Source organism: Halichoeres trimaculatus, unplaced genomic scaffold (genome assembly GCF_033239565.1).
Source record: "Halichoeres trimaculatus isolate MK-OKI-2021-1 unplaced genomic scaffold, fHalTri1.1 fHalTri1_scaffold_7, whole genome shotgun sequence".
Classification (NCBI taxonomy): Eukaryota; Metazoa; Chordata; class Actinopteri; order Labriformes; family Labridae; genus Halichoeres; species Halichoeres trimaculatus.
In genome coordinates this window covers 18,688,812-18,716,484 of record NW_027437185.1, presented here as the reverse complement: position 1 = coordinate 18,716,484, position 27,673 = coordinate 18,688,812, and the positions used below count along the sequence as shown (strand labels likewise).

At 42.2% G+C, this 27,673-nt stretch overlaps 1 pseudogene; it reads left to right on the top strand.

Annotated features, from left to right (window-relative positions):
• The window catches only part of LOC141793773 (uncharacterized), a 139,191-nt pseudogene that overhangs the window by 81,316 nt on the left and 30,202 nt on the right, over window positions 1–27,673 (top strand).

The following is a 27,673-nucleotide window of genomic DNA, read 5'->3' as shown; positions in this document are numbered from 1 at the left end:
GAGAGGATCTGGATCTTATAGATGAAAGCAGCAGAGAGTGTGGTGGGACTGGTACACAGCATGGATCTGAGTGGAGGAGATCTGGGCAACAAGTTGTAGCACTCACCTATACCCAAACGTGGGAGTGAGTATGTTGGAGACATAAGAGCAAAGATTTTGCCCTAAGTGCACAGCTGACTTAACTTACTTACTGTAACTAGCTTTTATGCAAGACAAAGAAAAAGACAGACGTTTGGTGTCAAGAGAGTGTTTGTTTGCAAAAAATATAAAACGCAATAAAACTACACACTGAACACAGTTAAAGACAATATATTTGTTATATTTTACAATTAAAATGTTGCTTAATTTGATTTTACAACCAATAATCATGACACATTAAAAGTGCTGTGAGGACTATCCTGGAAAGCTATAGTGTTTATTCGGGGATAGAGACTCAGTTTCCCATGAGCACTGTCATCTACTGTCGTAAAGACAGATCTTTGATTATTTTTTGAAGCAAGTGGAGATCATATCTTCTTTTAAGCCCTGCTTTTCTTTGTTCAGGAGAACTTTTTGTAGGATAAGAGATGGGAATCGAAAATTAATTCCTGTTGGGAATCGATAAGAAATGGTTCAATCCATCGATATCATTAGCCTTTGTGTTTAACGATTCCCTTATCAATTCTATACACTATGCAGAGCTGCAGGACCTTATGTCGAATAGACTGCTGCAGCTCTCTTAGCTTAGACAATACTTAATAGTGAACTCACAAAGAAATGTACATTACTCTCTCACAGGGGATTCCTATTCACTACAGTCAATATGTTATAAATCTCCAATTAACAAAATGGCACTAGCTTGATGCTAGCATATATGGGAAAACTGCACTGATATGCTAGCGGTTAGCATACATCAGTATAACTTCGGCTTCAGAATAGAATTTTAACTTTCAGTACAGACATATCACAGTTACTGTTTGTAAGAAATACTGAAAACCCCAAATGTCAAAATACTCACAGGAAAATAAAAGAAACATTAGGTGCAGGCTCATGGCTTGCTTCATAACTACGGCAAGGTTCCAAACAACTTAAATAATGCTTTAACCACTTTGAGATACTAGATGGCCTACTTCAGCCAATATATATTACAAAACACTGCATTGACATCACATGAAAAACTATTTTTACTTATTTATGTATATTTACATCAAGAGATATCTACATCCAGTGACCAATTACATTCACTAATAAACTCCGTTTTCTGTTTTTGACCTAGAAAACCTGTAAAGCTACTTTTTTATAGAGAAAATTCAGAAAAGGAATTGATAAAAAATTGGATCAATAAGCAGAATCAATAAGAGCATTGGTGTTGATAAAAACTTATTTATACCCATCCCTATGTAGGATACAAAGCACCAAGGTGATGTTTTCATTCATGGTTAAGTAGCAACAATCGACTCCAACCTCACCAAGCAAAGCTAACGTAACCTCACTCTTCATTTTGTTGATAGACCCTCAAGTTTGAACAGACCACTGCAGAATAACTGCTGCATTTTGGTCTAAATGAACATTATCACAAACAGCTTAACCCGTGTTTGGGCCTTCAGCCCATGCTTGATCCATCTCCTGTTTAGCTTTCATCTGCTCTTCTGTCATTTTTTTAGACATTCTTTGGGCAGATCATCTACAGTGTTCACCATCTCTATGAAAAAATCTGAGAAATCTATTTTTTCTTTCAAAGAAAAAGATACATTTTGCTTCTCACTGCTTAACTTTGCTGGCCAGGGCTGTGTCATCAGACGTACTTCTGATCTCCATAGGGTTCATGTTGGACCACAGACACAGAGAAGTAACCAATTTTGGCACTGATAATATTTTAAATCTTGGATTATGATCATTAGATAAGTTAAAGTGAAACTATTGCAATTTCACGTTTAAGTCCTCACTAGGCCTTTGGATCAGAATGAAACTATACTTGGGAACATATGCAAGAAAAAAAAGACAGTTATTCTCCTTTTATTAACACCATCTGAGAATCAGATTAACAGGAAACCAAAACAACACATTACTCTGATTCTGCAGCATATTAATGACATGCTTATGTAGATACAGCATAAATATTTGCTCCAACTTGCATCAGGATGTGTTAACTGCGTGTCAAGTATATGATATAGACATCCTGAATGCTGAAGTGACCATCTGGCTGACCGTGCAGCTGCACTGCGACACGGCCTCGAGTCCAACTGCGTGACTGCAAAGCCTGCAGAGCCGTAATGAGGGGAATCCATCAACAAGGGGGAGAGGAGTCGGAAAAGGAGGGAGCAGGTGCGACTGTACGCCATAGCATGAAAAAACAGACAGCTCTGGAGAATTTGAAGACTGCTTTACTCTTGGAAAGATGAAGAGGGAACAATTAGAGCAACTTGAAATTATTCTTCAAGGCGAACATGCTTTGGTGAAAATCCCTCAAGCATAAAATAAATGACTGGCTGACAAATTAGCAGATTAGATGATGAATAGAAAGTCCTCCAGCAAAAAATCATTTCCTCCCTCTTGTACTCCTATTTTCCAGGCACCTTTTTCCCGATCTTTGTACGTTTGGCAGTTACAAATGTGGAAAATTACGGGGTCCCCTTTCTCCTCCTGACGTGGATTCCCTCAGTAGTCAGTCAGTCTAGCCTTATATAATGTGACCTAAACACTGCGTGTGTGTGTTTCCTAACAGCTGGGCTGGTCCCACTGAACCAAAGCACCATGGATGGCTGCTAATAACCCACCCTAATAATCCCTACCTTACGCGATGCCTCTCTGTTCAGTGCCATTAAATACCCATTCATTATGATGCCAACAGTTAGCGCCGTCGTGAACACGGTCCCAGAAGTGGGAGAAAACGTTAGGCGACGGCTGACGGACTCTCTGCTGAGGGACTGGCTCCTGCCCTTGGCGATGATGTTGGGTGATTACACATGGTTGCTCAAAGGTGAAGCCCTGAACGGAGCTCCCTCAGTGGGACGTCTGGCTAATGAGAGCTGGGCGTGCTGCTGGAGCCTCCCGACTGGAACAATAGAAAACATTCACACAGTCTGGGTGCTGAATTGAAAGACAACCACGACATACAAACACACACACGTGACAACACACACACAGAGTCTTTATGTTCATTTGATCTGTGGTGCATTTCCTCCTCACAGTGGAGCTCAGGGAAAGCCTGCTGAGACAGCTCACAAGACAAGTAGCTGAACATTAAACACACATTCGATGGCTTAAATTAAAGTCACATTTTCTCAAACGGGCAAATTTGAGTTTAACAGCATTCATATGTAGATGCAAGAAAGTCGTGGAGACCTGTTCCCCTCTGCTGCAAACCTGCGTAGGCTTCAACTCTGCACGTTTCATCCCAGATTAAGTCCAGGTTTAAAGATAGGATGAGGCTTTGCAGTACATGTCTTGATTACACTGCTCTGAATGTAGGGTCTAATTGGACGCATGAAAGGGGCTTCCCTCGAGGACAGCTGGATATGCACGGGGGACTTTTTGGAACTTTACTGGAAACCATTAAGGAAACGAGACATTTCCGACCACAGGGAGCAAGAAACGCAGCAGAAAAATGAAGAGAAAAGGAGGGAAAATGAAACGCTTCAGGCTTGAACTGTTAAGGTCACGATTGTGGATTGTGTGTGTAGAAAGGGGGGTGATGGGAGCGCTTTGTGTGTGAGTGTGTGTCAGGCGTCTGTACAGGTCGCGTGCCAAATTACATGAAGCAAAGTGGTTCAGGATGACACTTTTTTTCTCCTTTCTAATGCAAAACATGCTAACATTAGATCATGTAGCATCATGCTGTCAGATAATCTCATCTGTCCAGGTGGCTTCCTCATCTACAGCGTCATTAGGTTTTAACCCTGAGCTTCAGCTTGTTTGCCCCTGTTTCAGCTCCTGCCTCTACCTTCAAAAACCTCAGGGCGTGCTGCTTCAGAGAAGAATTGACAGTTGCATAAATAATAAAACCTTCATGTGTGTTGAAACATTACTTGTAGGGCAGGGTTACATGAACAACATGGTTGAGCAGCAGTGGGATCTGTTATGCCACCTGGAAGCAATCGAGTTCCCTTTCTCTGGAATATTTATGTATTGGTGAATTATTCTAAGCATGCTCCAAGTGTTTATTTCTACAATAATATCTGGCTGCAAGGCGGAACAACCATTCAGCCAACGTGTCCGCTCTGGAAGTGGCAAATTAAAAAAAACAACTGGTGTGTGAAATGTTCACCCATTGATGGAGCAGCAAACCAGGAGCAACTGTACTCCTCATTAAAGCCAGCTCAGCCCACCTCCCCTCAGGCTCCTCTTTTATTTGCACCACTCCGTATCCAAACAATGTTAAAGACTCATAAAAGCTCTGCATAATATTTTGATATCTGTCATCTAATGCTGTTATAAAGGAGCCAGAGGGAGAGGAAGTTACCTTCAGTTGTGGTATCCACTCCCATCATAACACACTGGCTCCATTTTCCCGAGGGGATGTTTGTTGTGATGTCTTGTGGCACCAAAGCAAACACACAGAGACTGCATGAGGTCTGAAGGCCCTGTGGATTTGTTTAGTCTTGGTGGGCAGGACACACGGAGAGGATTGTGGGTACTCTTTGGATGTTTGCTTGTTTCTTTTCACTGTGGTCTTGGTTGATAAAAGTTATTTGACACTTTTTTTAATTTTGATGTTCAGTTTATTACAACATGGGTTTTAGTTTTGTATACATAATAACCTCCAGTTTTTTGCCCAGTCAAACATAGTCGCAGCAGCGCTGCTGTGTTCCCAGACTTCAGCAGATCACTTTTTCATTTCCTTAGAATTACTGAAATCAGTCATTTAATCCAAGATGTGAAAAGGTGAATATTTGGGTGATTAGCTCTTTTGCATGTTCATTTCAGGCCATTAGGGATGGATACTGAATTAGGAACTTTTATAGGTACCAACCGAATTTCATCTGTAGTACTGAGTACCAATTTATGTAAAACTAGAAAAGCACTCAGAGAGCTCAGACCTCCTCCAAGCATATTGTGATTGTCACGCAACACTTAAGTCCTACTTTAATGTTATACTCCCTTTCAGCAGACTGTCTGCTACAATTTGGTGTTAGTTGCAGGTTTGTATGATAATTTGTTTCCTGACAGTGTTGAAAATTATAAAGACCAGTGGCGAACCGTGAGTACTACAGCTGGGCCTTCACCTCAGCCCTCACAGCCCAGAAAAGAAATCATCGCGGAAAAAAGAAGTTAACAAAAAACATTTTCATTGAATAAATAAAATAAAAATAAAAAAGAGAAAAGTTTTGTGAGTGAGTTTACAAAACTCACTAAAATAACCTAAAATGATGAAGAAAATGTCTTTAGTTTTTATCTTTGTCAATCTGTGTCATACATAAACTCGTTACTTTACCCATCGAGAGTAGGCTACTGGCAGCCTGCCAAAACTCCTGAATATGGAGGGAGTCTCCCATTTTTTAAACCCCTTCTCTGGCTGTTCTCCTGGCTTGTGATTTCTCCTGATTGTCCCCCAACTTAAAGTATGCTCCTGTGATCGCTAATATTTTTTGAAAGTGAATCAAGTCCCGTACTTGGGCGTTATATCGAAAACTCAAAAACCATCCACCCCCTCTCTCTTAGTTGGTTTGATCCAAAGACGCTGCAGGAGACCTCAGAGACGGAGACAGATAACAGTGCTGCACTTGTTGATGAAGAGTTTATCAGAGCCTTAGCTGTTTTCTATCTTTCTTTTTTGGTGTTGACATGCCGTGAATTAATCTAACTTAGCTCTGCTCTAACGCAGCATCCTCTTCAATCAGGAGAGTTTAGAGCAGCGTGAATCATATAGTGAGAAGGCTGACTCTGGAATAGTGAAACGTGTGTTGTTGTGAAGATCTGTCTGTCTTCGGTGTGTGATGCGCATACGAGCTGCGTGTGCACAAGACAGCGCTCTCTCTGTAGAACAGAGGAGTGTTCAGGTGGAGGAGACTGACTGAGCCAGTGAAAGAGAGGAATAATTCAAACCACAATGTCCCTTACTGTGCCCGTGATAGATGAAGTATTGAGACATAAGCACTCGCACTCGCACGACCAGATGAAATTTCTACTCGCACACGCTGAAAAAATGCTAACAAGCTAGCCACAACTTCGCTCTCTCTTCTACTACACCTCTCACCGCTCTCACCACTCTGCCCACTGTTCGGACTTCAGGAAGGCCTATGCTCTTCTGTTTTTGTCCCGCCCCCCCAAAAAAATCAAATCGTGATTGGTCAATTTTCCTGTCTCTCGCCAAACCAAAACACAGCCTGGCCTTCATGAGCCAGCAAACTGGGCTCTGATAGAGATAACATGTTTCAAGACAGTAACCCTTTCATTACTGAAGTGAACTTTGCAGTACACTTAATTTTAAAACTTTCATGATGTATTAAATGTATTTTATTCAACTAAATGAGCAATTATATATATAGAGAAATATGTTACGTATATTTTTTGGTCCAGATTTTTTTAAGGCCTTCTCTGAAGGCCTAGAAGTCCCTGAAGGTTCCCCACTGATAAAGACCCAGTACATATTAAATATTCTGGATCCTAGTATCCTGAACATTGGCAGGATCTGGATCATACTTTTACATATGTCAGAAATTATGGTGACCTTGTCTTGTATTGTTTTGCATAGCAATGTGACCATTTATAGTGGAGTTATATACACATATGGGGAAAATGGCCCTATTTCACAATGATTAAGAATCCTTTAAAAAGAATTCCTGGATCCAGACAGTGATCTGGATCACCTCCGTTAAGTTTCGGTTATGTTGTTCACAGACAAACAGACCAACAGACAAAATCTCCCAAAAACATAACCTCCTTGGCAGAAGTAATCAAACAGTCCATTCTGGACATGAACATAGAATTGCAAAGTTATATACTGAGTATTAAATATGTTATGTTGAAAAACTTTGAGATTTTATTATGAAACTAATTATAATTTATTACCACAAAAACACACACAAAAGTACGGAAAATTGGTACCTTTGAGTATCAATACCGATTGCCATGTACTGAGCATCAGTACCGTGTATCTTTTCAAATGTGAAAGGTACCCACCCCTAAAGACAGATAAAGTTAGAAGTAATCTATCTTGCCTTAACCGAACACTTTTAACAGAAATTTTATGAATACATTCAAATGTATGGGCTCTTAGATTTTTGGTCTGACATGCAGCTAAAAGCAGAACAGCTCCTTATAAAGAAACTGCTCCAGACACTGTCCAGCCACTGCTGTGGGATTAATCTGTGTTTTGTAATGAGATCAAATTAGGACTAAGAAGGGGGTGTGTAAGACCGAGATGAGTATGTACTGTATGTTAAGGGGTGCTAAGGGACGGTGCTAGAAGAAGATGTTGAAAGGTGACACCCTGACAAGTGGTGTTTATGAGTATGGAATACCAATGGACAACTGTAGGCCGCCTTTAATATGAGACCGGAGGGGAGAAAGACGAGGAGGGAGACAGAAATGTGTCTTAAGTGAAGCGGGAGGAAGCTGCAAGTCGATATCCAGGCAGGGAGACGTGACAGTGACATGAGGATCTCTCTCTGTCTTACACCAGGGGGTCAGGAGCAGGAAGGTGTGGTATAAAGGTGTAGTATGACACAAACACAGAGGGAGGGGGTTCGGAGCCATCTAACACGTGTTTGCATGTTATCAAACTGTCCTGCTCCCTCTTGTCTATCTTTTATTAGCTGGATGCATGCTAGGCAAGAGTGTCTGCAAAGAAAATGTGAATGGGTATGTGTGAGGGTCAGAGGTCACCTGTGTTGGAGTACCAGTGGCAGATTTATGAGCCCACCAACCTGAAGGCTGAGGGTCACATGCTGATTTTGTTACATGCCTCATTCAACACACACACACACACACACACACACACACACACACACACACACACACACACACACACACACACACACGCAAAAACAAAAAAGCGATGGCACACACTGAATACCATCCTGCTGATGCCAGGTCATCTTTGTTGAGCTCTATGTAATAGATAAAACAGAAAATGAGGCTTTACTGACGTGTGTGAGTGTGTGTGCATAAGTGTGAAAGATTCCCATCTGGCTTCAGGGGTAATCCATATAAAGTGTGATTAAGATGGAGGACTTGGGACATTGATCGGTAAAGACGCAAACTCTGGATGGAGGATGAAAGAGCAGAGCCGGGTCGTGTTGCTCTCTATCGTGAACATCTATCAGGAGGAAAATGAAGCTTAAAACAGCCAAACGGGAGAAGTTTCTCAGGGTCACCCTGCTGCCCTGTGCTCTCGTGCTTTTTTCATTCATTATCTTCCTCCCTTTCACTGTCATTCTGCAGAGAGGGCTTTTATCTCCTGTGGTGTGGTTGAGAAATCTAAACCTGCAGGAAGAAGAGTGTTTACATCAGTCCACTGTAACTGTCTTTTCCGCTATTAGCTTGTAGTTAATATTTCTACTGCCATTCCCTTCTGGCTGCACCTTATATTTTAAAAACAGTTGTCTTCAGGTTCTAATGTTGATATATTTAAACTTTGACTACCGCCCTTATTAGTATTTCTCGGCTTGTCATTTTCCCGGGAAGTTGCTTTTAATCAAAATTTGTCATTGTTGTCGCAGTTGCTGAATCTACTGAATGCAGTTTTGAATCTGCTACCCAGCTACCTAGCTATAAAGGGGTAAAATACAGTAGTTTCCCAGCCAAAACTGGAAACTAGACAGCTATGATTTGTTCCCCCTGTCACCACTAACCTCCCAACAACTGCCACCCAGACTACTGCAGGTGGTGGTTCGCACAAGGCTAGTGACAGAGTTCAGTTTGAGGCTCACTCATGAACAAGACCCCGAGATACTTGAACTCCTTCACTTTGGGCAAAGACTCTCTATCAACCTGGGGTGGGCAGTCCACCCTTTGCCGAATGAGAACCATAGCCTTAGACGAATGGGTGCTAATCTTCATCCTGGCTGCTTCATACTACTGGAGGTCAGTGTTCAATGAGGCCAATAAGACCACATCATCTGAAAAAAGATGAGACCTGCCTCCCCCTGCCACTTGACTGGGCCTAGAAATCCTGTTCATAAAACTAAAGAAAGAATCGGTGACAAAGGGCAGCCCTGGCGAAGTCCAACCCTGACTGGGAACAAGCTTGACTTACTGTTGGGTATACGGACCAAGCTCTCACTCTGGAAATACAGAGACAGAACAGAGATCCTGCTGTGGACCCACCACCTCCAGTAGGAGCCATAGGGGACTGGTGGGTTGTGTATTGGGCGGCAGTCAAAGGCGGAGGCCTTGGTGGCCTGATCCCCGGTTACAGAAACTGGCTTTTTGGACAGCTATGGTCACTCATTAATCCCAAACACTGGGACGCAGCAGAAGTTAGCTTCAACAAAGTCACCAAGCTCTACGACTTACACTAAATGAGCAGCTCACTGCCATACTGAAGCTAATCTGAACACACTGTGACCATGACTGATGTCTTTGTGTAATGTGGTTCCAAAAAATAGGAATGGGGGTCAAGTAAGGTTAGTTTCCCATAAAGACTCAAATATTGATACACACTTGGTTTAAAGCAGCTCTGCATACTTAACCGCCTTCTCTTTCTCTGTAACTTTAGAGATCGTTTTAACAATGTTTTATTTATTTTTAGATTTAGAAATGAAAGCTAATAAAAAAGATCTAGCTAGCTCTAGTTTGTGTATTTGGGAGTGTTAGTTCCTTTAACATTGAAGTCTTTGTCAACAAAGAGCAAAATATTCTGCAAAACAACGCCTGTAAATTTTAGTCACTTACTGTAGTTTTTTCTTTCTTTGTAGAAGAACTATGTGTTAACTTTTACATGAAAACGGATGTACCCTTCTGTGTTTAATGCTAAGCTAACTCGTACCTGGCACTGTGCCCTAACAAATTTGCGTGTCACTAATCCCAGCTGGCAGGTGATCAAAAATATTCTCTAAAAAATATCAAATCACTCTTTCTGTGCAGGATACGTGTTTTACAAGACTGTTTGGAAACAGTTAGTTGTCATACTCTTATCAGGTGTGCTTTTGGGTTTCAGAGTCTGGTGTTCGTCTGCTCTGTCAAAACAGGTGCCTCAAGTTTGACCTGCTCCTCTTCAGCTTAAACTCCATAAGTGATAATTAGATCCTCTTGAAGCTACCTGCCAACATCTTGAGCTTCCACATGTATAAACAAGCAGAGTGAAATTAAAATTTTAATATGAAACAGTTGGTCCCAGTTGAAGTTTCTACAACAATGGCTCTATTAAAAAAAGGAGGGGTGAGATTTGGAAATGTCTTTAACAGGAGCTGGGTGTAGAGGGTAGAAGTTTTCTGTACATCCATTCGACTGTATTTAGTTCAGTTTGAAGCCGCAGTGGCCCAGCGTCAGTCAGGTGTGTGGACAAAGCCTGCATTGTTGTACACCCCAGATAGTTAGTTTCACCATAAACCTCTGCTGACTGATTTATGAGACAACCTCCACCATGAGAATAAAAATCCAAAAGAAACTGAAAAGTGCAACCAGTTGGAGCTGACGGCAGGATCCCTAAATCACTTTCCAAGAGACCACAAAATGTATTTCTTGTACAGATGTATCATTTTACCCTCAACACCCGTCGATCCAGGACTTTGGCTAAACCCAAAAACTTCTGTTATCCAGAGGGCTGTTGAGACCACAAGCATTATTCTTCTTGGCCTGATGGACAACAGCAGAAACCTGAAGCCCATCTTGCAGTCTATCTCAATATGGCGCCCGAGGGTGGCTCATGTTTTGGTTTGGTTCAATGCCAAGGGTTGTAAAATAATGTTCCTTATGATAACCTTTCACTGAGCAGACAAATTAAGATATACTGAGCTCTTTCTCCTCTACTCTTGACTCTTTGTTGGCAAGCTGAAGGATTCGGGAGGTTGTATTTTGGGCCCAGCAGCAGCTGTAGGAAAGATCCAGGTACAGCAGGAGGGCTGCTGCAGGCTGTGGTGTTCATAATCGGTGTCAACAGTAGGTGTTCATTTAAATCAATATCACACCAGGGGAGTGTGTGGTTGTATGGAATGGCTGCACAGCTGTGATACTGATATTTATTACCTGAAACAGTGCACGCTATTCAGTATTTACCATCTAGCATGCTTCATTTATATTGTACTGACGTGTGATTTGGTTGCTTTGGGGTTTCTAACCAGCTCGATTCATCTTGAGAGCAACCAACTGCTGTGATAAACTAATGTTGACCAGAATACTTGCTGTGTAGTTGTACACATGGTGAAAGTTCCTGTGATACTTTACTCTATACCAGCACTCCTGGAATGCAACTTGTCAAATCAAATTACGTTGTCAGGACTGACTCTTGTGAATTTATTTTAAATGTGGAGGGTGGTCAAATCAGGGCATCTGACCTGTAACACTTACACATCAGCAGTAAACAAACTACATATCTCTGTAATGTCTCTATCTGTACCAAACCTTTCACCCACTCTGCTCCTCCACTCTCCCCCCTCTGATAGGGAATGGAGAGGCAGAACGGCAGGCCTCTTTAAAGCAGTGGTGATTGCTCCAAGACTGCAAGGGAAGCTCAGCCTCCCATAAAATGTCCCCAAATAAAGTGGTGATACGTACTGCTGTGTGTTCATGTCATTGACAAAATATGCGCTAGAATTCCTTCATCTTTTGTTCAGAATGAGCTACCTTTCACAGGTAACTGGATTGACCTCCTTTAACACAGTTGGATGCTGAGTGTCTTCTGACTTCAGCGGTGAAGCGTAGAGTGGGTTGTTCCACAGTGGAAACTGGACGGTCATTGGATAAACACTGGGCTTTGTCCCACCCATCGGACGCTCAGCGTCTCTGGGGGTCTATGAGGCAGACGCTGGGCTTCTACATGATGATTGGATGATCTGTCTGAGGCCAAATACCTTTTTGATTGACAGTGAAATGAGCCAGTCAGCGATCTTGAAGTATAACCCTCCACCAGAGCATCTTCTGAGTTTTACAGTCAGTTGTTCTGGACTCATCCGGAGGCTTTATCAATCCCCAGTGAGTTTACCTTTCTTAAAAACGACGAGCGTTGTGTTTAGAGATTCTCTCTCTTTTCACCAATAAGCAGCTACAGCTACAGCTGCGGAGCTTCTCCCCTGTCACTCACACTTACAGCCTGTCGTAGTCTCACATATCAGCTCCAGCTACTAGCAAGCTGGCACAGAGGGTAGAATTTATGTCTGAATAAATAAACAAATTTATGATGTAGGCCGGAAAAAAATGAGCCTCCCCTCCTTGACTGACCAGCAGCCGCCACTGCTTTAAAGGTATGTAACAGTCAGGCAGTTGGAAAGAATATGAATATGTAATCATATCAGATAGTAAACACGTGTGTGTGGACCAAATGAAGGTGACATGACTGACTTTGGATGAGGTGAGAAATGAGTGTGTGTTGAGTGAAATGAGCTAAACGATGGCCCGCACACTGCTCCCTCTCTGCAGCTGTGCTCCCCTATCTTTTGCCTACGTGCTCCAGCTCGACCCTTGCAAGGTCGCTGCATTATGAATGCAGATGCAGAGATGTGATTGGTCCACAGCGGTGAATGGCACATACCTCTGTCATGCGCGCCCAGCTGTGTTTAACTTTCATTACTGCACATGAAGCCTATCAGACATATCAGCTGTGTCAGCCGTCTATCAGGGTCGCAGCTGTCAGGCACACAAACATAGTTAGAGACACACATCATCTAAATACACACACACACCAAACACACACAGCTGTTAATATCCTCAGACACAAATCCTCACAGAGTAGGTCTCTGTAGTCAGACGCTGGACTCAGATACCTTGACAGATTTTGGTAAATGTTGTGTGCACCTGAATGCATGAATGTAAACTCACAACAGGCTGTAACATCACACTCTGCCAGTCCGTCACCCACTATGTTAAAGGCTCGACAGTCATCCCAGACTGGCTCTGACCCCACAAACGGAGCAGCTGATTGGACCAAATATGGATACCACCAATGGGATTAAATGACTCATGACCTCCTCCCATAAAGTTCACACTGGGGCAAGTCTGCACCTGCCACAGGAGCAGCTTCACAACACAACACAACACAACACACACACAAAGACGCACTACACTGTTCTTGCTCTTCTAGCTAGCTCTGTTCTAGCCAATCACACAGTATCGAAAGGGGACAGAGGTCATGTTATGTTAGTAGCATCACAGCATGAAGAGCCAGAGACGCTGATTATGAGGCACTATGAAGCCAACACACATCTGCAAGTGTGAGTTTTTGAGCTGAACAGAAATTCTTCTTTAAAAGAAATGACTGGTGACCATGGCTCTTAAATTAACAAGACCTTATTAGTGATATCAGGGGCAGCAGCACTGACGTAAGTGACACACAAAGTTCAAGTTCCAGCAGGTTCCAGCAGCTGCTCGGATGACGAAATGATCCAGTGTCTGCTCATTGTTAACTTTAGACAAGCACACTTCAAGAAACAAGAAAAACATTGTAACAAATTTTAATCTGCAGCACCAACCAAAATATCTTAGTTTTTAGGTAATATTTGAAGCCATATAAAACAGACTTAGATAAGATGTAGAATTTTTATTTCTTTTTTTACTACCAGCAAGTTGACATATGTCATCTGTATTAAAACTAAAGATGAACTTGCACAAGACACAAAATTAAAAATAAAAAAAAAATTATAAAAGGAAATGAGCCCGATATAAACATATATCATACAAGTAAAGGTCATAATATTGCAGCTATGCATGCATCCTTAATTTTTATGAAGTCAAGTTTCCCTGCACTACAGATTTTAATGTTTCACAGCTGCACATGCTCCAGGGAAGAACACATCGTACTGACCCCACCATCCGCAACAAAACTAAGATGATGATCAGTGCGACCTTTCATAGATCTCGTTTTGCAAGAGTTTGTCCTACATGTGTGTGTACATACACTCGATTCTACATGCATCTGCTCTGTTCCAAGTTGCAGATTTATTCACTTATTTTTACGATGTTGTTAGGCAATAAATGCTGTATGTTTAAATTGCTAAATGGAGCCATCTGAATGTTTGTACATGGATATTGTATTGCCAGTTAGCACATAAATCCGACTTACAGAGAACTGGCTCAGTTACAGATCTTACTTTGAGTAATCCAAAAAGATTACGGTTGCTGTACGCTGATTACAATATGAATTTATGTGTACTGATGCAGCATTAAAGTTTAATCTTAGATACTGATGTGGCAACAGAAGGCTATATAAAGTGATCTGGTAGCTGTTAGGCTGGATTCAAGAGATGAATAACACAGAGCAGATTGATAGGGCCAGGCACACTAGGTCTACTGAACTTATAGGGATGAAAACAACAGAAGAGAAGAGATGAAGTGGTGTGTTTTCAACCCAAACACAGTCAAATGACAAGCAAATAACATCTAACAGGCATTACAGCATGTATGTATATGAAGGAGAAATACATTGGACCACATGTCTGGGGTTTTTTTGTGTATAATTTCACGTGCTTCTCTCTGAAAAGTTAACACAGATGCTTGCAGAGATGCCTAATGGATGATAATAACTTGTACCATCATCATTACTGTTGTTGAAGACAGGCGCTCTTCCATTTTACTATGCATCATGCAACAGCGTCTGGCATGTCAGGTTGGAATTTTTATGGCTCCTTTTACCTGCATCATGCCCTGCCAGGTCACGACTGTGTGTTTACAGCTCAACCAGCAGCACTGTGTTACCCATTACTCCTGAAATACTTGGTGCGCAGCGTGAGGGTCTCACCTTGGCTTTCACAGAGTCTGTAATCATCCTGTCTGTTTCAGGTGTGAGAGAAGACGAGACAAAAACCAGAACAAGGAGCTAGCTTAAAGGAAGGGCCAAGGGCACGAGCAGTGAGGCACCTGTGAAGAGAGATTGCAGAGAGGGGGATAAGAGCTGGGATTTTGTTTAAAGATGGTCAGAGGAAGAGCAGAGGATGGATTCTTGTTTTTAGTAAACCTGTCAGGGTTGAAAAAGTGGTGAGGTGTTGTGAAGCTTCTTCAGAGCCTTTGCATCATGTCTCCTCTGCACACTTTTCCTGCTACAACCACACACTCACAAATACAGCAGTTTGAGTGTAAATTCACGGTGATCGTGAACTTCTATCTTTATTCTTTCAAAGGCTTTACTCTCACTTCCTCCGTGCCCACTTCTCTGCAGGTTTTGCTCTAATGTGTTCCAGAGCGTCAAACAAGAACCACATTTTGAGAATAAATAAAGGATACAGCGCTAAAGGAGCATTTTATCCTGTTACAGACCACCATTCGATATAGACCGGCACAGGCCGAGACTAAAGCTTTCAAATCTCCTTGTCACATTATCTCTGCAGGCACACGTTGAAGCTGCTGGTGAGTTTTGTCACGTTACAGAGCGATACCTTCATGTTCGGTTTAAAAAGGAAGTTTGACTCTTTGGATGTTAAAGGAAAATCCTCCATGTTGAGGCCCATGCTCCCTTAGGTGACCTGTGTGTTTCCTTAACCTCTACTCTACCTGTGTGCCAGGGTGTGCTAACCCTCATGTTAATCCTCCCTGAAGACTGGATTTAGCACCTCCAGATTTTTTGGAAGTTTTTGCAGAACCTGTGGCCCCAATCTGATCTGATCTAAAAACACAACCCTCATTCTTACCTCCACATTGCCCCACTAGCTGCTGTCGCCTGCCTCCAAGGCACATCACCCATTCGTTACAGGAAACGGCGGTTTCCACATCTGAGGGTGGTGACTGGTCAGAGAGGCTTGTGACTAACTAGTCTGACTCAAAACATGCAGACCTGGAATATCTATTCCCAAGCTAAAGCTGTTGAGGATAGTTTTGTGTATGGTGGCTCATTTGCGTGCAAGTGTGTTTGTGCACTTAAAATCCTCTCGAGTACCAGAATTCCAGCGTCTGTGGCTGCAGTCCTTATTAATGGAAGTACCACCCAGGAGCCTGTGCATGGTGCAGAAAACCCAGCCTGTCCCACGCACGCCAACATGCCCAGCGTCAACAAACACAAATGTGTTGAATGTGATCGTGTGTGTGTGTGTGTGTGTGTGTGTGTGTGTGTGTGTGTGTGTGTGTGTGTGTGTGTGTGTGTGTGTGTGTGTGTGTGTGTGTGTGTGTGTGTGTGATTCACTTGCAGTAGAGCAGGGTTTGTTTATCTGGGGTCAATTCGTTTAAGGCATCGTCACGCAAGGGCCCTCTTTCCTAAAGAGAAGCACAGGCACAAATGGAGTCATGACAAACTCAACCAAAACTCTGAGCAGTTTTTAGGGCATCCTGAAACAAAAGTCAACTTTTCAACCCTAGAAAATCAAACATATTAGAGCAGATTATCCTTTGCTGTGTTGTGTACCTCTTAGAAAACAAAGTTGAGTAATTCTTCAAATCAAAAAATTACCTCTTAAAGTCTCACTTAAAGCTTCTGTGAGAAGATTTTTACTTTCAATGAAACAGACTGAAACCACTAAAGACTAACGCAAAGAAGACCACTGGCAACAATAGAGATTATTTATTTATTATTACAAATGCCCAAAATCATTATACATGTCAGACTTAAAAACATGGTGCCAAAACTCTCACTTTTTGCATTTTTCATGCTTTAAGACTAAAGGTAAATGATAGATTTGACTGTTAAAAGGAAGCAGGAGGCATTGCATTGTCCAGGGGAGAGAGTACGATTTTAAAGGTAGGGTAAGATACAATGCAGCTTAGTGTTGGAAGTTGGAAAACTGGGATTATGAGTGGCATCTGTCAGTTTGCTGAAATTAAATTTTCTCTTTTTTTTTACATAACGGTAGGCAACATTATCCTTAAATAAGGTCAAAGTGTCTGAGTAGTTGTCTTCAATCACAGGACAAGCTGTGCCATGGCTGATCACTGCTGCGTTGGTAAAGCCTGTTTTTGATCCACACATTTCCTGAACTCCTTCACGTTGTAGCTGGAAGTGCAGCTTATAGCACCATCAAAACAAGGCCTTTGTCTTCTGGCTGCTGAACTCTTCATGCTCTGTTCCACTTTGTTGTGATTCGTTCATATTTGCTGAGCTCGGCTGGTGCTGGCTGCGTTCTGTGAGGGCACGCTGATTGTTTTGACTGCGTCTGTCCATGTGTGGAGGGCGGGCCCGTCTTCGCTTTCACCTCTCATTAGCTGTGACACGCACCGACTACCCAGGCTGCCTTTCAGCACCACGCTGCCACTCAACACAAACCACCTGCTGCACATCGCAGTAAGTGTTGATGCAGAAATCGCATGATCCCCCTCCTCCTGCATTTAAACTCGCCTGCAAATATAAACACGTCATCAAAGCTTTCCGCAAGAGAAGATCCTAAAAAAACAAGACCTTCTGCGCTTTTTATGTAGATTGTTCATCAGGATCTAATAAATAAGCATTAGACGTAAACAACATGCAAACACCCTGCAGCTGTAGGAGCATACACGCACACTTGAACACACACACACAGGTTTACGGCAGTGTCACTCAGCCCTGACAGAGCATGTCAGGAAACCTATACATTGATCACACTCGCCTGGGCATGAAATTGGCATCCTGATAACACAACACACATCCAGACCCCTCACCTCGCTGAGAGTAATCCACTCTGCAGTCACGCAACACTTGATGCTGAAAGTAAAACAGGAAGGGTGACCGGGTACCATTGTGTTCTGGGCGTCTCATTACCCAATTTTGGGAAACCTTTGCTTGAATACCAGAGTTATGTTTACTGTTCATCATCTCTCTGTAACCGCATTTCAACAAAGAGGGTGAAGCGTGGTCCAAACACAGACATCGTGTTCAGTTTCGTAGTGATGTGTTTGAGGTTGTGGTTTACGACATACAGAAATACATAAGAGGTAATAACTTGGGTCACTATTTATTACCTGTTAGAAATATGAGAACTCTTGCTGACTGTTCCTTTGATGATATAAGTAATATGTGAAACAAGAGCTAGTGAATGAGCATCTTCCCTGCAAGTCTATCAAGTCAGCAGTTGTGACAGACTCATCACATTTTTGTGTATTTAACAATATCATACAAGTACATCCAACAGTGTTATTTGTTAAATAGCAGACTTATTATCCCAAAACAGGCGTCTTTATAAACAAAACTAATCAGAAGTCCGTTTCTCCTGTTGTTTTTTAATGGGCACAAGGGGGAGACACTGCTGCTACAGAGAAGAGCTCAGCTGTATGTAACCAGATCAGAAAAGATTTGTACATCAATGTAAATTTGTTAGCACTTTATAATTTTTCCTCATCAGTTTTTGGACTCTTTTCAATACAGCAGGGTATTGATTTGATAAATTTTGTTCCCATGACAAATAAAATAGCTAATAAAGCAGGGTAAGCTTCAGGGCATTGTGACCTGTGCAGCCAGGATAGAAACAAATTCACCACCTCTTCCAAATAGTGTCGCTGCTGCCTTTGAAGAAAAACAAGATGGCAACAGCAACTCAAGACTTCCAAATAGAAATCCCCAAGTCAACGTTCAGAAACAGGACGCTATATTTTCTTTTACTTACAGTCTGGGGTTTGAACCTGGTCTGACCCTGCAGGCAGGAGAGATGAGGGGCAGCTGGAGAATGAATCAGCGCCATGTGAATCACATCCGTTGTCTTTTTCTCTTTCTGTTTGCTGTTTACATCCACAGCATGTGTCCTCCATCTTATTGGAACCAAAGTTGGACAGGCAGAGTGAAACGCTGACAGATCCGTTGACAGTTTGGAAGAGGTAGTTTTATTTGGGGCTGGGAGGCTGAACAGCTGTCAGCGTACGTGCAAACACGCAACAAACTGAAAGGAGGGAATCCTCACGATTGTATCTCAGATCAGTAAACAGTCTCAATGATAGCAATTGAGTTGACATATTATTGAGCAAATATATCCAGCCTGACAAAATAACTCACTTTTTAATACTAAACAAAGCTGTTGAGAATTAATATTTCTTGGTTCAATTGGATTCTGTCTGTCAGTGTCTCTAACAGTATGAAAAGTGTAGCTTTTACTGAAAACGTACGTATTTGGATATCTGCATGTTTTGTTTTACATTGTGAGCTTGAGCAGATCTCTTGATTTACATATGTTGATGCCTCATGTAGTTACCTCATTCAAGTTACCCTGATTGTAATGTATGGACTGAGGTAACTGCATCTTGGGATTTAAAAACTTTAAATGGAGTAGAAGATGTGAGAGAGGAGATCCCACAGAGACGAAATGCCTCCAGCAAACATGGAAGCAAAAAGCTGACTCTCACTGCTCACACCCTTCCCCCCCGCACCCCCACCCCACCTTTCCCTTCCTTCCCAGCTAAATTAAATTTTCCCCTGTTGCACCAGGAGCATAGATGAATGGATGTAAGTCCTGTGGTGGTGCATATGGAGTTTCACATTCTGCTATTTTCATTTGGGTCTTTATTACTCCCAGTTGTTGGGTTAAACAAAATGGGGCCTAAAAGAAGAGACAGAGGGGGGAGCTTGTTCCACCAATCCTGCGCTTTGTTCCATGGAAGCACTTTGTTTGCGAGAAATGTCACAGTAGCTAAATCAAGCCGAGCCACGGCTATGAGAAACAGACAGAGCAGATGGAGGGCTGACGGCTGGGTGTGTAAACGTGTTTCTGTGTGGGTTGTAAACTATGTACATGTATACGCACGAGGCACATTTGGTAATAAATGCCTTGAATGTTCAATTGAAGAAACACAGAGTGAAGGAGAAAGAGAAAGGCTGTGTACCTGTGACTTTTAACAGATGCATTTATAACCAGGTAAGGGGCTGAACAGAAGTAATTGCCCAGAGTCATATGGGTGTGATAGCAGGGATTTTAGTGGTGTGCTATGACAATTTATCAGCTACAGTGGCGGCTGCTGGTCGGTCAAGGAGGGGAAGCTCATATTTTTTCTGGCCTACATCATAAATTTGTTTATTTATTTAAACGTGAATTCTACCCTCCGTGTTAGCTTGTTAGCAGCTGGAGCTGCTACATGAAACTACGACAGGCTGTAAGTGTGAGTGACAGGGGGAGAAGCTCTGCAGCTGTAGCTGCTTATTGGTGAAAAGAGGGAGTCTTTGAGCTCATTGTTTTTAAGAAAAGGTAAACTTGCTGGGAATCGATAAAGCCTCCGGATCAGTCCAGAACAACTGAATGTAGAACTTAGAAGATGCTCCGGTGGAGGGTAAAACTTCAAGATCGCTGACTGGCTCATTTCACTGTCAATCAAAAAGTGATTCGGCCTCAGACAGATCATCCAATCATCATGCAGAAGCCCAGCGTTAAGACCAGCCCACTGCCTCATAGACCCCCAGGGACGCTGAGCTTCCGATGGGCGGGACAAAGCCCAGCGTTTATCCAATGACCGTCCAGTTTCCACAGTGGAACAACCCACTCTATGCTTCCCCACTGAAGTCAGAAGATGCCCAGCATCTGACTGTGTTAAAGTGCTGAGACGCTGCTGAGATGAATGAGAAGGAGGTTGAGCCAGTTACCTGTGATAGGTAGCTGATTCTGAACAAAAGATAAAGGAAATCTAGCGCATATTTTGTCAATGAAATGTTCACACAGCAGAACATATCACCACTTTATTTGGGGACATTTTAGGGGAAGCTGAGCTTCCTTTGCAGTCTTAGAGCAATCACCACTGATCAGCTACCATCTGATGATAACATGCAAATTTAAGAGGCTAAGGAGCCTTGAATTGTTGATATTCCATTTCACTTAGATGGTAAAATTTCATTTCATTTTTTTACTTGCCTCAGTTGAAAGTTTTATGTTATCATTACATAGTGCTGCATCAGAGGCACAAATCTGAAAAGAGACCATGTAAAAGAAATAAACATCTTTAACTAATCTAATGCGGCCCTAAACATGAGTTTTTTGAAACGGGTCACTTTCAAATTGCTGCCTTGAGATTAAAGAAAGATACAGAGTCTAGGCAAAGATCCACATGTTTGTTTCTCACAGCCTCAGGTTTTCTGATGTTCTCACAAACACATAAACACAGTAAGAGTTTTTGAGGGGGAAAGACTCCTGTCCGTACTCGGTGTGTTAAGCCTTTTGGCTGACTCCCAGTCAAACTTTGGACTGCATATTTTCAGCCCTACATTCAAAAGGAGGTTAGAGTTAGCTAAAGATACAGCGCCGAAGGCAGCCATCTATCTACAGTTCAGATGTAGTTCATTGTGTGTGTGTGTGTGTGTGTGTGTGTGTGTGTGTGTGTGTGTGTGTGTGTGTGTTTTGTTACTCTTAAGATTAATTTACTTGCTCTTATTCATATTCATCTCAGCCTGTGCTGATTGAGCCTGCATGTGTCCAGTGCTGTCTGCGTGTCCCTCAGGCAGATCCAAAATTAGGATAGTTTTTTTTTGTCCAACTAAAGGACATTTGTAGACATTTTTCTTTCTTTGGGGTTTTTCAACACCTGTTACAATGAAAGACGATGTCCTTGTTCAGCACTTTTCCTCCCTTTGCTTCACAGCATCGTTTTTCCCTGCTCCTTGAACTCTATTTTCATTCTTTCAGTATTTTCATTTAGCTTTTTACAAAAATTTTTTGCTTTCTATGAATCCACTGGTCACTCAGTGATAACCTTTGACCTTTGACCAGCAGGTAAAAGGAGATAGATTTGGTTTAAGACGAGTAATTAAAGATGGACACGGCCCCTTTGTGAATCTCTGATGTAAATACTCTTTCAAATCTGGTGAGCCTGTGTGACATTTCTTGACCCTGGTTTGCCACAGCCACACAGGAAGTGACACCCAACTTGTGCTGACACCTGAGTCACATCTTGTGACTGTGTGTTAACGTGTTTGTTTGCCCATATGTCAGAGGATATGTGTTCATTGCTCTCCTGAAATAGGAATCTGAACCACTTACACGCAAACACATAAAACCTCTCTGGTCCCCACTGCTGCTGGTTTTCCCATTAATTCCTCCCATCAATACAGTCCTACGTCAGCCTGTCATCGCCCACCTACAGGCCGGTCCCATTCCCAGCTTCAGTCTCTCTGACACCCAGTCCTCAAGTGTTTGGCGACCGTGTTGTCAACGTGCCTGGGTCTATTTTTTATGTCTCAAATAAAAGAAGAGCAGGTACTGACCCTGGTGACCCATATCACAGAGTAAAGAGTCATTTTTTGGCTGGTATTTTGAATGAACAGGGTCAAACTTTGATAGGATTTCAAAGTTAGTCATCCATCCATCTCTTCAGACTCCATATGTCTCCACCATCTCTGATCCTCGCTTTCATCAGCCCGTTCTTTCTTTGTCCCATCACTCCCTCATACATTCCTTTCCTCCCTTCCAACTTGTCCTCCCCATCTCCTCCTCTCAGGCTCATGAGGAAATGCTGCGTCCTTCTCTGTTGAGGCCTTGGCCGCCATCAGAACCACTCCATGGTGCTGTTTATGGCTGCGGGGGCTGAAATAGGGGAAGTAGAACCTACTAGGAAATGTGGAGACCATTAATATAAATGCTGTGGCTGGCAGAGTGTGTGTACATGTGCGTGTGTCTGTGTGTCAACTGGCATATGTGCCTGAGGTTTGAGTGTGTGGAGGTGTTAAATGATTAAAATTGTTCAAACATAAATTTTAAATAGGAGTCCTAGGTGCACAGCTGCACTCATTCTCCATTGTTAGATTTAAATAGCTTCAACTGTGGCTGAAAAAAAGTTTTGCATTGGCAAAAAAACAGCAAACTAAGTCAGATTAAAATGAGCAACAGTGTGCTGTAAATTATTCTTCAAAGGTTTGCGATTGATGGGGATTATCTTGCTGTTGCGTAAAGATTGTAAAGAAGGATACAAGTTTAAAGGCAGACATTGGACGGTGGTGGAGGAGCAGGGCTAAGCTCTTTTTGAAAGGGTTGGCAGAGTCAGGAAGTGATTAGGCCACTACAATAACCCCAATAAGGACAATAGGGAAAACATGTCTGCAGCCACAACCACTTAGCATCAGGAGCCGTACCCAGTATGGTTCCTATTTCATTAAAAGAGCAGGACCAATGTGGAAGGATGATGGGCACATGGGAGGAAAGGAAAAGAAGTCGTACCTACAGGAAGGTTCAGGCCTTAAAGAAGAAAGCTGGGTCTGATTACTGTTGTTATATGATGATAATGGAGGTAGACCTTCTGAGTTTTTTTTACTCGTTTTCAAATCTGCAGGTCTGGAAACAGAAAAAATAAACAGCCATTGACAGTGAATTTAGCTAGCATGAAACAGACTGTAGTCAACATTAGCTTTTAATCATGCCACACGACACACTACTTTAACACGAGGATATAGACTGAGAAGAATCACGTTGGAGAAGGATAACTTTGTCAAGCATTGAAGTTACTTAGTTTTCAGACCTTCATTTGCTTAAACTATATCTTTACACTCAAAAGTTAGCATGACTTAAGCTAGCATACATGTGAAGAAAACAACGAAGGAAGATTCAGCAAATACATATAGCAGTTTCAAAATGGTAGTATCATCTTAATCGTGAGAGTCAATTTTAAAATTGAAATTGTTAGCTGTGTAAAGATTGTTTACATTTATGAACTTATTAAATGTATTATTTATGGCAATAGCTGTGGTAAGTTACTCAACCTTACTGTAGTGCCACTTTCTTTTTACAAATACCACAGTATTGTTGGTAGTACTACAGTAAATGTACATATCAGCAAATCTCTGGTCTAAAAGTTTGAGGCATTGCAGAAGATCTGGTGCTCTTATCATGGTACCCCAATGGTACAAGTACTAAAACATTTTTTTACATATTTCAATCAATCAATCAATCAATATTTGTAATGAGCAATGACTTGTAGTGGTACTGGTACTGAAACCATGTTCAAATTCTGGGTACTGTCATGTAACATTAGGAGTGGTAGCACTATGGTATATGATACACAACAAAGACAACATTAACAGGTCAACCCTTCAGTGGTAGAGTCATTGTCTATCAATTGGAAGTTGAGAGTTTCATCTCAGCTCCTGTAGTCACATGTCAAAGTGTAATTGTTCAACACACTGAACCCAAAACCTGTTTCCTCACTCATTTCAGCGTTGAACATAATTATGAATGACTCTTTGGAAAAATATCACTTAAGAACTTTTGGTGAATCCAAACCTCTATAGACCTCTCCTGACTTCTAACATTGCCCAGCCATAAGGGGCCATTTTTGATTTTTTTTAGAGCCTGAGCATAGGCTTATTTATTTTTTTCTTTTTATTTTCTGTGGTACTAAAAGCAGCACCTCTGGTGAACAACGGGTCAAATGCTGAGGTAAATCAGTGGTCCTGTAGAAATGATTCATGGTCCTGTAGCAGCATGAGGTCTTTGACTCTAGGTCAGCCCTTTCATTGGCTGCATCATCTTCTGGTTTCTCTGCAGCCCTCCTGCTATTTTTCACAACTTTACCAGACTTTTCCACCAACAGTAGGGATTGTTTTTCCGGAAAGGTGGTGGTACCCACAGCAGGGTCCGAGGGAAGTGGCTGGAAGGAGAGCAGGCAGTGAGGAGAAGGTCTGATGAACCTGATCTACAGCCAGAATAAAAAGTGCAGATTAGCATCAATCTAACAGCCTATTAAAGCTATAGTACACTTGGCTCCAAATGTTACCACATCTGAATCTGTTGTACGTCACTACACACAGACATTAAAGCTCCTTGCCAGCACACACAAACTTAATGCCAGGCACAACACATAAACCAGCAGCCGTGAAACCGTGAGTGATGCTCCGTTGTTCTCCACTCGACCCTGCAGTGCTGATTTGGGGGATTTACCGCTGTCTGTGTGTTTTCACAGGGCCTCCAGGAAAGCGTGGAAGGATGGGAAGAAGAGGAGAACCTGGTAAGTGATGCCTACCACCTGTTCGTTTTTTATCTCTCCTTCTTTTTCTCTGTTTCTTGGAAGAAATCTTCTTCCTTTCTTTTCCCGCTCCTGCTCCCACACTCGTTCCCTCCTCTGGTGACTGTGTATGTTCGAGGGCTGGTAAAGGCAGTGACCCATGAGTCAGGCTGGTGGATGACGGGCTGCTGCTCCCACTGTCCCTCGCTGCTCTCCTTGTCCCTTGGCCATGTGTTTGCACTAACGTTGCCCAGATGTCAGCCGTTCACGCTGAGCGGTAGCAGCTGCCGTAGTATGAGCCTAATGAGACCCTCCTTTGCCAACATCAGGACCCGCCATTGTTATGTGGCTCTATCTTTCCACACAGACCACAAAATACCCATGAAAGAGCCATAACAGAGCAGAAACATAACCCTTGTTACACAAAAAAAAAAACATCAAGACAGAGCAAATGGGTGTTTCAGATGTTTGAGTCATCCTCATGTTCAGTGTTGTTTATTAATCGTCGTGTTAAACAAATTATAGTGCGACTCTGTCAGACCATTTTTATCAAAACCTGCAGGGATGAAATTATTCTGCAGGAAATGTGTCAGATGGAGAGATTCCAGTCTGGCTGTGAGTCACCGCTGTGGAGATTAAATCGATGAGATCATCTCCTGTGAAGATGTTGAGTCAGTGACAGATCACCAGTGATTATTACTCTACTTAGCTTTTCTGGAGTCACCAAACCATTCAAAGCTTTACAGGACAGTTAGTGGCCGTTAAATTGTGAATCGAGCAGCTCTGAGGATAAGTCTGGCTCTCCAACCTGAACTCTGGATGAAGATGTTAAAGAAATATCCACAAAAAGAACAAAAATTCTTTAAATGAGGGTCATAAATACATGGCTCCATTCTTAAATAGGCCAAGCGCTTATTAAAGCAGCTGAAAGCTGACGTTATGAGCAAACATAACTCAAAGAAGAATGTAAAAAGAACCATACTTGCCTTTTTTATTACCTTTAATCGGTAGTTATCTACAACAACTGATCCAGAGCATTGTTTTGGTTCATTGATGGTTTTAATATTTTGGGGGAAAACAGCAAAGGCTGTTTTAGGTTTTGGTCTTTTCATGAGATTTATTAAAGAAAAAAACAGATTATCACCAGATTTTCCCTTATATCCCCTCATTTCCTTTAATCAGTTGTGTCTTTTGCGGATTTTCATTACGGGAAATCTTGCTGTATTGGTTTCGCTCAGAATAAGACACCTATTGGTTGATCACGGTTTGTCACAAGATGTCTTGCGCCTAAAAAATGGCGGCAGGGTTCTGTTTAGGTTGTCTCTGTTGCTGTTTACTCTTGCCTCCTCATGTTGCAGCTCAGGTTATGGCGCGGGGGTAGGTGGCACGTAGGGACTCTTGCGCCATGCTCAAGCTGATGACTCGGAGACAATTTTTACAAGAGAACATGAGGGTTTTTCCCCACTCTTTCAAAAAAAAGAAGTAAACGAGAGAAGAAACAGAAACACAAGTTACAAATAACAGGAAAGAGGGCAGACAGAGCAGTAAAGCATCTGTTGCCTTGTCTCCTCCGTCAACTGAGCTCTCACGATTTCTTTTTCTGTTTGTCCTTTTTGTTTTCCTTTTGACTTCTGTTTACTTCTTTTCTTCTCTCTTATTCCTTCTCTCTTCTTTCCTCATTATTCTCCACACTCACACCTGTCTCAAGTTCAATGCTCAAAGCTGGTCTTAGTGTGCATTTGTTTACCTAGCTGTCTGACACAGGAGGTCCTCGTCCAAGAGTCTAGACACAGCTGAAGCTCCATGCCTCATAAACCCAAACACCCCCTGCTTTCTCTTTCACCTTTTACCTTCTCACCCAAGCCACCTTCTCTTTGTCACCCTTCGTTCTGCTCCTCTTGTCCCAAAAACAACCTTTCCCTTGATCAAACAGCAAACTCCAGGGCTCACTTAGATTCTGGTCATGTCAGCGGGAGTGTTTTGTGTGTTTAAATAGTAACAAAACCCCCAAAATATTCCACTTTTCCCCAGAGGAAGTCTGTTTTAGATCTAGATGTTTAGTACTGCATGGATAATGCTGAGCTGTGTTGTTCCAAAGCCCCAAATTGTGCCATGGGTTAAAACAGTGTTAACAATCACATAAATCAACATCATGATTAGTTTTAAATTTCAATCAGATAAAATCAAACCAATCTCTGAAATAAATCCCTTTAATGACAAAATAATGTCATCGCTTAGCAGAGGTTCTGGTGCTTTATCAGGGCCCTTGGCCTTGGACTTTAAAAAGAAGCTTTTAATAAGAATATTCCTTTAGGACTGAGACCACAAAAGCAAGAGGAGTCTTTTGATCACCCCTGTTGTTTTTGGTTAGGCGGAGCATGAAAAGCAGATTCTTTGAGCTGCTGAGGCTCAACATCAGAGTGATTCAATCAGATCTAAAACGCTGCCCTGAAGAATCCTCTGAGACACCTGATTTCAAATATCAACGTGTTCCTCGTCGGTTTTTCCTCCAGCTCAGACACGAGTGTCTTCTGAGGAAACGACATGTTGACATGACCTCATATTCTGATGCAAACCATGACCCATCATCCAGAAGTCTGTTTATCATAACAGCTTCACCACAAACTCCACTGGCAGCGGCTCTAATGAGCTTCTTCTGCACCGTATTCAGTTGCTTAATTACAGTCATCAGTTAACAAACCGCATTACTTCTGCTGATTTTTGTCGCACACCACTGTTGGGAGGAACTGATTGCTGTACAAAACAGAAATTACTGTAAATCACTCACGCTTCATGCTTCATT